Source organism: Scardinius erythrophthalmus, assembly GCF_964197995.2.
Source record: "Scardinius erythrophthalmus genome assembly, chromosome: 25".
In the NCBI taxonomy this organism is placed as follows: domain Eukaryota; kingdom Metazoa; phylum Chordata; class Actinopteri; order Cypriniformes; family Leuciscidae; genus Scardinius; species Scardinius erythrophthalmus.
The window spans coordinates 1,112,289-1,118,741 of NC_138245.1; the positions used below are offsets into that span (position 1 = coordinate 1,112,289).

The 6,453-nt window shown below is 39.5% G+C and overlaps 1 protein-coding gene across 1 annotated transcript in view; it reads right to left on the reverse strand.

Moving 5' to 3' along the window:
• The window catches only part of syn2b (synapsin IIb), a gene marked incomplete at both ends in the record, with an annotated part of 150,121 nt that overhangs the window by 61,350 nt on the left and 82,318 nt on the right, over nucleotides 1-6,453 (reverse strand). The gene's annotated exons all lie outside the window — the stretch shown is intronic.

Consider the following 6,453-nt stretch of genomic DNA (forward strand, 5'->3'; position numbering starts at 1 on the left):
GTAGTTTATAACACCAGAGGCCAGTCTCGAGAGACTGGTACCCTTTGTAGATTTCTGACAGAGTGAAGAATCTGCCGAATACATCTCCATGGGTCCTGCAGATAATAGAGAGAGGCTACAGAATCCAGTTTCATTCTCCTCCACCTCATTACAACGGTGTGCTACTCACGTTAGTACATCCCGAGCAGGCTCTGGTAATGGAGCAAGAAGTAGAGTCTCTATTAGCGAAGGGAGCTACTCACCCGACAGAGTATCAGGGTTTTACAGACGCTACTTTATTGTTCCGAAAAAGGGATGGGGGGGTTGCGTCCCATTTTAGATCTTTGTCTGTTGAATTGTGCAGTCATGAAACTCAAGTTCTGGATGCTCACACTCAAACAGATCGTGACCCAAATCAGATCTGAGGACTGGTTTGTCACGATAGATTTAAAAGACGCTTACTTCCATGTCTCCATCCTCCCTCAACACAGGAAGTTCTTGAGGTTTCCTTTTGGGGTAAAGCACCATTATCGGGTGCTTCCATTCGGTCTAGCTCTATCACCCTGCACGTTCACGAAGTGCGTAGATGCAGCTCTGGCCTCGCTCAGGCTGCAGTGCATACGCATTCTGAACTACATCGATGACTGGCTGATTCCGGCGGACAGTTAGCGGCCCGGCATCGAGATGTCGTCCTCGCTCACATACGAAATTGGGGTTGGGACTCAATGCCAAGAAGAGTGTGCTTTCTCCACTACAGATAACCACTTTCCTTGGTGTGGTATGGGATTCAGTCACGATGCGAGCCACACTATCGCCCGTTCGTGTAGCTGCTATCCTCACAGCCACAAAAGAGTTGAAGCTAGGCCAGTCACGCACTGTGAAACTGTTCAAGAAACTGTTGGGCCTCATGGCAGCAGGTCCATTGAGATACCCTTTGGCCTACTGTAAATGAGACCCTTGTAGTGGTGGCTCAGAACCAGAGGGTTCTCCCCGAGGGGAAACCCACTTCGTACAATCAAGATCACGCGGTGGTGTCTCCGCACCTTTGTTATATGGAGGAAATACTGGTTCCTATCCCAGGGTCCGGTGTTGGGAGCTCTTTGCCATCGAGTTGCTATCTTGACAGATGCTTCCCTCACCGGCTGGGGAACAGTAATGGAAGGCCGCTCAGCCCAGGGCCGGTGGAGGAGTCATAATCTTTCTTGGCACATAAACTGCCTGGAGATGATGGTAGTCTTCAATGCGTTGAGACATTTCCTCCCAGACCTGAGGGACCATCATGTGCTTGGTGGTCTCTTACGTAAATTGGCAGGGGGTCTGCATTCTCGTCCACTATGCAAACTGGCGCACCAGATTCTCTTGTGGTCCCTAGGGAAGCTGCTCTCCCTGAAAGCAGTTTATTTCCGGGGCATCAGAATGTAGGAGCAGACACCCTATTGAGGCAGGGGCTGAGGCCCGGGGATTGGAGGCTCCACTCCGAGGTGGTGGAGCACATTTGGGGGGTTTATGGCCAGGCACAAGTGGATTTCTTCGCGTCTCAGGATACGACGCACGGTCCACTTTGGTTCTCCCTCACACACGCAGCTCCCTTGGGGCTGGACGTTGTGGTATTGACATGGCCGAGGCTACGTCTGTACGTCTTTCCCCGATTACTCTGCTCCCAGGAGTTCTGGAGAAGGTCCGCCGGGATGGAATAATTCTACTACTAGTAGAACCGTACTGGCTGAGCTGACTGGTTCTCAGACCTGGTGTCTCTCCTCGACGGCTCTCCCTTGGAGATTCCAGTCAGGAGGTACCTTCGGACTCAAGTGGAAGAGATTTGAAACTTGTGGGTTTGGCCTCTGAGGGGGCCCAACTCATTGACTTTGGTCTCTCAACTGAGGTTGTGGAGACCATACTTCACTCCAGAGCTCCCTCCACGAGGAAACTGTATGTATTAAGTGATGGGTTTTCACTTCATATTGCGGATCTCGGACAGTGGGGCCCAGTTTACTGCCCGACTGGTACAGTGCTGGAGTTACTGCGGGTTTGTTTTTCCACAGGGTTATCCCCTTCCACACTGAAGGTGTATGTTGCGGCCTTAGTGTCTACCATGTCCCTTTTGGTGGTATTTGGCTAGGGTTACAGTTGTAACCTGCAAATGTTTTCTGTGATGGTCGTGTTTAGGTGTATTGGATAGCAAATGCAGTTACAGTACAAAAATCATTATGGCTATGGAAAGCCCCCACCATGAAAATTGAAACCCCTCATGGCCAAAAAGGCTGATTGAATATTTTCATATAAATGAGATTTAAGATGACCAAGTACAGTTTTTCTTAAAAATGTTCAACAATCTAAAGTTTTTGAACAGACATTGTTAAATAACAATTATACTTTATGTCACCGTTAAACAAAATCATTACAGTAAACTTCTAAAAGACCAAAACTTTGGCTCTGGAAAGGTGTTAGCAGACTAACATTACATACGCTGTGACATGAGGCTCATCTGGTCTGTCACCCTGTATCCTGAAGCTGTCATTAATGATTGTCAAGGAACTTATTTCTCTGAAGACATAAGCAGCCTATCAATGGGGACAGCCTGAGGCTTCACAGTTTCTACATGTTTTCATTGTTGCTCTCTCTCTCTCTCTCTCTCTCTCTCTCTCTCTCTCTCTCTCTCTCTCTCTCTCTCTCGCTCTCTCTCTCTCTCTCTCTCTCTCTCTCTGAAGATAGGCCTATGTGGTCATTTTCTCACAGATACAACTTTAAGAACTATTGAACATTTGTGACTTGTTACACTTCAAATTTCGAATTATTTTGCATACCCCTGATAAATAAAAAATATTCTTTAAGTTCAAGTCATGTTTTTCCAGAGACCATCGATGTAGAATATTTGTTTTTATTAAGACTTCTAATAACTCATTTAATTTAATTTAAAACATCTTTTATTTTATATATATATATATCTTACTTACTTAACTATACTGGTAACACTTTATAATAACTGCACGCTATTAATAATTAGTTAAGCGTTAGTAAACAGTTAATTCATCATATTTAAAGCATTAATAGACATTAATAAGCAGTTTATAAATACAGCTACATGTTTTATTCTTGATTTACAAGCATATCTATAATGTGTTTAATAATTGTATTTTTATACTTTATTAATGATCAATTTATCATTTCTAAATAGAATATTGCATTAAACCGGTTATTTAGGAGTTGTCAGTGGTTCATAAGATCACTTAGAAAGTGTAAGTAAATGATTAAGAAACTATTTAAATACATCTTATTATTCAGTAATAAGTCTTGATGCTTTATTAACATGTATTTCTACTGTAATTCAGGGTTAATTCAGGTAGTTATAAAGCATTTAGTTGTGGTCAGTTCACTATTTGTGTGAGCTCATCTAAAGTGAGGACTAGTTATGCCTTGTAAAACATTTATAAAGGAGATTTAAAGGCTCAGTTATCTTTAAAAAAATAAAAAAATAAATAAACAAACACAACACAGTGACAGAACAGAAATATTACTATGTATGAATGTACATTTAAATAGTTTATTAATCATTTACTTACACTTTCTAAGTGATCTTATGAACCACTGAAAACACCTAAATTGGTTTGTAAATAATGCAATACTTTATTTAAAATGAAATTAGTGTGTAATGTTGTTGTTAGAGTATAAATAATATCTGTAAAATTATAACGTATAACACAGACGCGCAGCGCAAAAACACTACGTGAACCAACTAGAGGCCCAGAGAGAAGGAAATGAATAGTGGAATAAAGTCGTTATTTTTGTTTGTTTTTGCGCACAAAAAGTATTCTCGTCGCTTGATATACTTAAGATTGAGCCACTGGAGTTACTTGGACTATATTAACGATCTCTTTAATAACTTTTCTGGGCCAGCAAGTTATAGTGTCCATAAGCCTATGGAGGAGTGAGACAACTCTCAGATTTCATCAAAAATATCTTAATTTGTGTTCCGAAGATGAACGAAGGTCTTACGGGGTTGGAACAACATTAGGGTGAGTAATTACTGACAGAATTTTAATTTTTGGGTGAACTAACCCTTTAATCTTATCAGATTATACTTTGAAATAATTTTAGCACTAACAAAACATTAGCAATGTCTCATCCTGATCACTGAATACACTTTTGTTTATCTAAATCTAAAATAATTGGTTCAGTAGATTTTTAGGAAGATATTTATTTTATATTGTATATTTTATTTTATTATCATTTCATCTTTTTTCTTTTAAAAGAACAGAATGTTTTTTCAACTTTAGCTAGTGTGAAATATACATCATTATTAGCAAACCTCTTTTTTATCACTTCCACAGTGCCCAGCAACCCCAGTGCATTCTGGGAGGGAGGGAGCTCGATGCTGATGCTTGCATGTGCCACACATCCTGATATCTATAACCCTCATAACTTCCATTATATCAAAGTTCAAATATTAAACAATGGATCCCTTATACTCACGAGGTCATAGACATATTATCCAATTATCCTATTATTCAATTACACACAAGGTCACCGCTAGGGCAAGGTCAGGTCAAGGGCAGGGCAAGGTCAAAAGGTCAACCCATAAATCATCATTAATTATAAGGCCATCAATCATTTTTGACACATGCTGAATCTTAATACTACTATGAGCTGAAAGATGAAACGGTATTACAATAGAGACATTAACGGAAGCCGTCTTAGACACGGTCTCACAGTCCATCGCTAAGGTAAAGGTGAAGTGTGTATGTCTGTGAAATAAGATAATAAATTAATTCAAAATATTAATATAAACTATAATATTGTAAATAAAATAAGACTGGTACCTTCCCCATCCCAGAATGGGCATGTCCGATCTTCACCACCACAGGGAATGTTGGCATTGAGATCTGAAACACAGGTTCATTGTTTTCATTATTTACTTTCATTAAAGCTTTATCTATATTTGCTTTATTTACTGAGATCCAGGAACAGGTCGTTGCGCATAAGAAGACGTCATTAAGGCCATTCAACGGTATCAATACGCTTCAGAATAACAGCACACCCAAAGAAATGACTTATGAGGAATAGACACCAACAGGAACTTTCTAATACTATACCACACCCTCATATTAAAACATATATTGGAAATTCATATTTAAAGTGCCCCTATTATGCCATTTTAAAGGTTTCTAGATTTTTTTAAAATCTCCTACAACAGCTTCACATTCATCCAAGGTCAAAAGCACTTTAATGTCCTCATAATCTCCACTGCAGCATCAGCTCTTTCTCTCAGTGTCTGAAACGCTTCCATCGGAGATTCACTCTCTCTAAACTCCGCCTCTCTGAGAGCTGCTCTGCTGTGATTGGTCAGAAAGCAAACGCTCATTATCATATCTGAATCTTAGCTCTTGATCTCAGTGATACGAACAGTAACGATGGCGTGGGTTTTACCGTATCAATCTCAGAAAACAGCGTCTTCTCGACACGAACAACACGAACCAAACTCTTCCAGTCTCAGATACACTACAGTGTTTGAGGGCGGAGCTAAGAGACGCTGCTCAGCCAATCAAGACCAAAGGCTGACATTATGCAAATTAGTTACAAACCTGTGACTGAACTACTGACGACTCGTTTCAGTTCAGAATCACTCCATTTATCTGCACTTTGGTCTGTGAAACTTTTAAATTCATAAACAGCTTTATTACACACTACATGAAAGGAAATATATATAAAAAGCATTGTTGGGGCATTTTAAATTGACATCATTAACTTCAAAAAGTATGCTATGGTGAAAATGAATTGTTTAGTTTCAGTGTTCCTGTTTTCCTTATTTCCCTAGTTAGTCTCCTATGTTGTTAATTAGTTCATCACACCTGTTTCTGTTCTCCTTGATTAACCTACGGTAATTATCAGAGTTCTGTCCTGTGTCCGTTATCATCAATGATAATGTGGTTAAGTTATGATCTTCTCCTGCGTGTTCCTTATTTATGGCTGTTTTTGTTTCTTTATTACGACAGTTCCACGAGTGTCATAATCCTATAATGTTCTGGTTATAAATTTAAAATGTAATGGAGTTTCATTGTTTCAGCTTCTGTTAGTCATCTACTCTGAATAACTGTGGTCTAGTGTGTGTTTAAGCCTGTGTGAACAAGACCAGTTTTATTTTCTGACCACTGGTTGTCTTTATTGCACAACCAATGATCAAAATGCACATTTTTCAAAACTCTAACCCTTTTCTCAATTGCTTGGATACAATACACATAAAACTTAGATCATTTGTTCATTCAACAAAAATCACCTGTTCAATATGACACAACTTAACATCAGAGTACTACTATTTCAAAAGACAATTCACACATTACATTTCAAATGAGTGTCTATTCATTTCCTTACAGTGATCTAACTATCAATTGATACAACTGCTCAAAATGATACTGTTGCATTACTCTGAATGCATAGTTGTATGGAAACAGACAAACAATCTTCCATGTTTACTGTAAA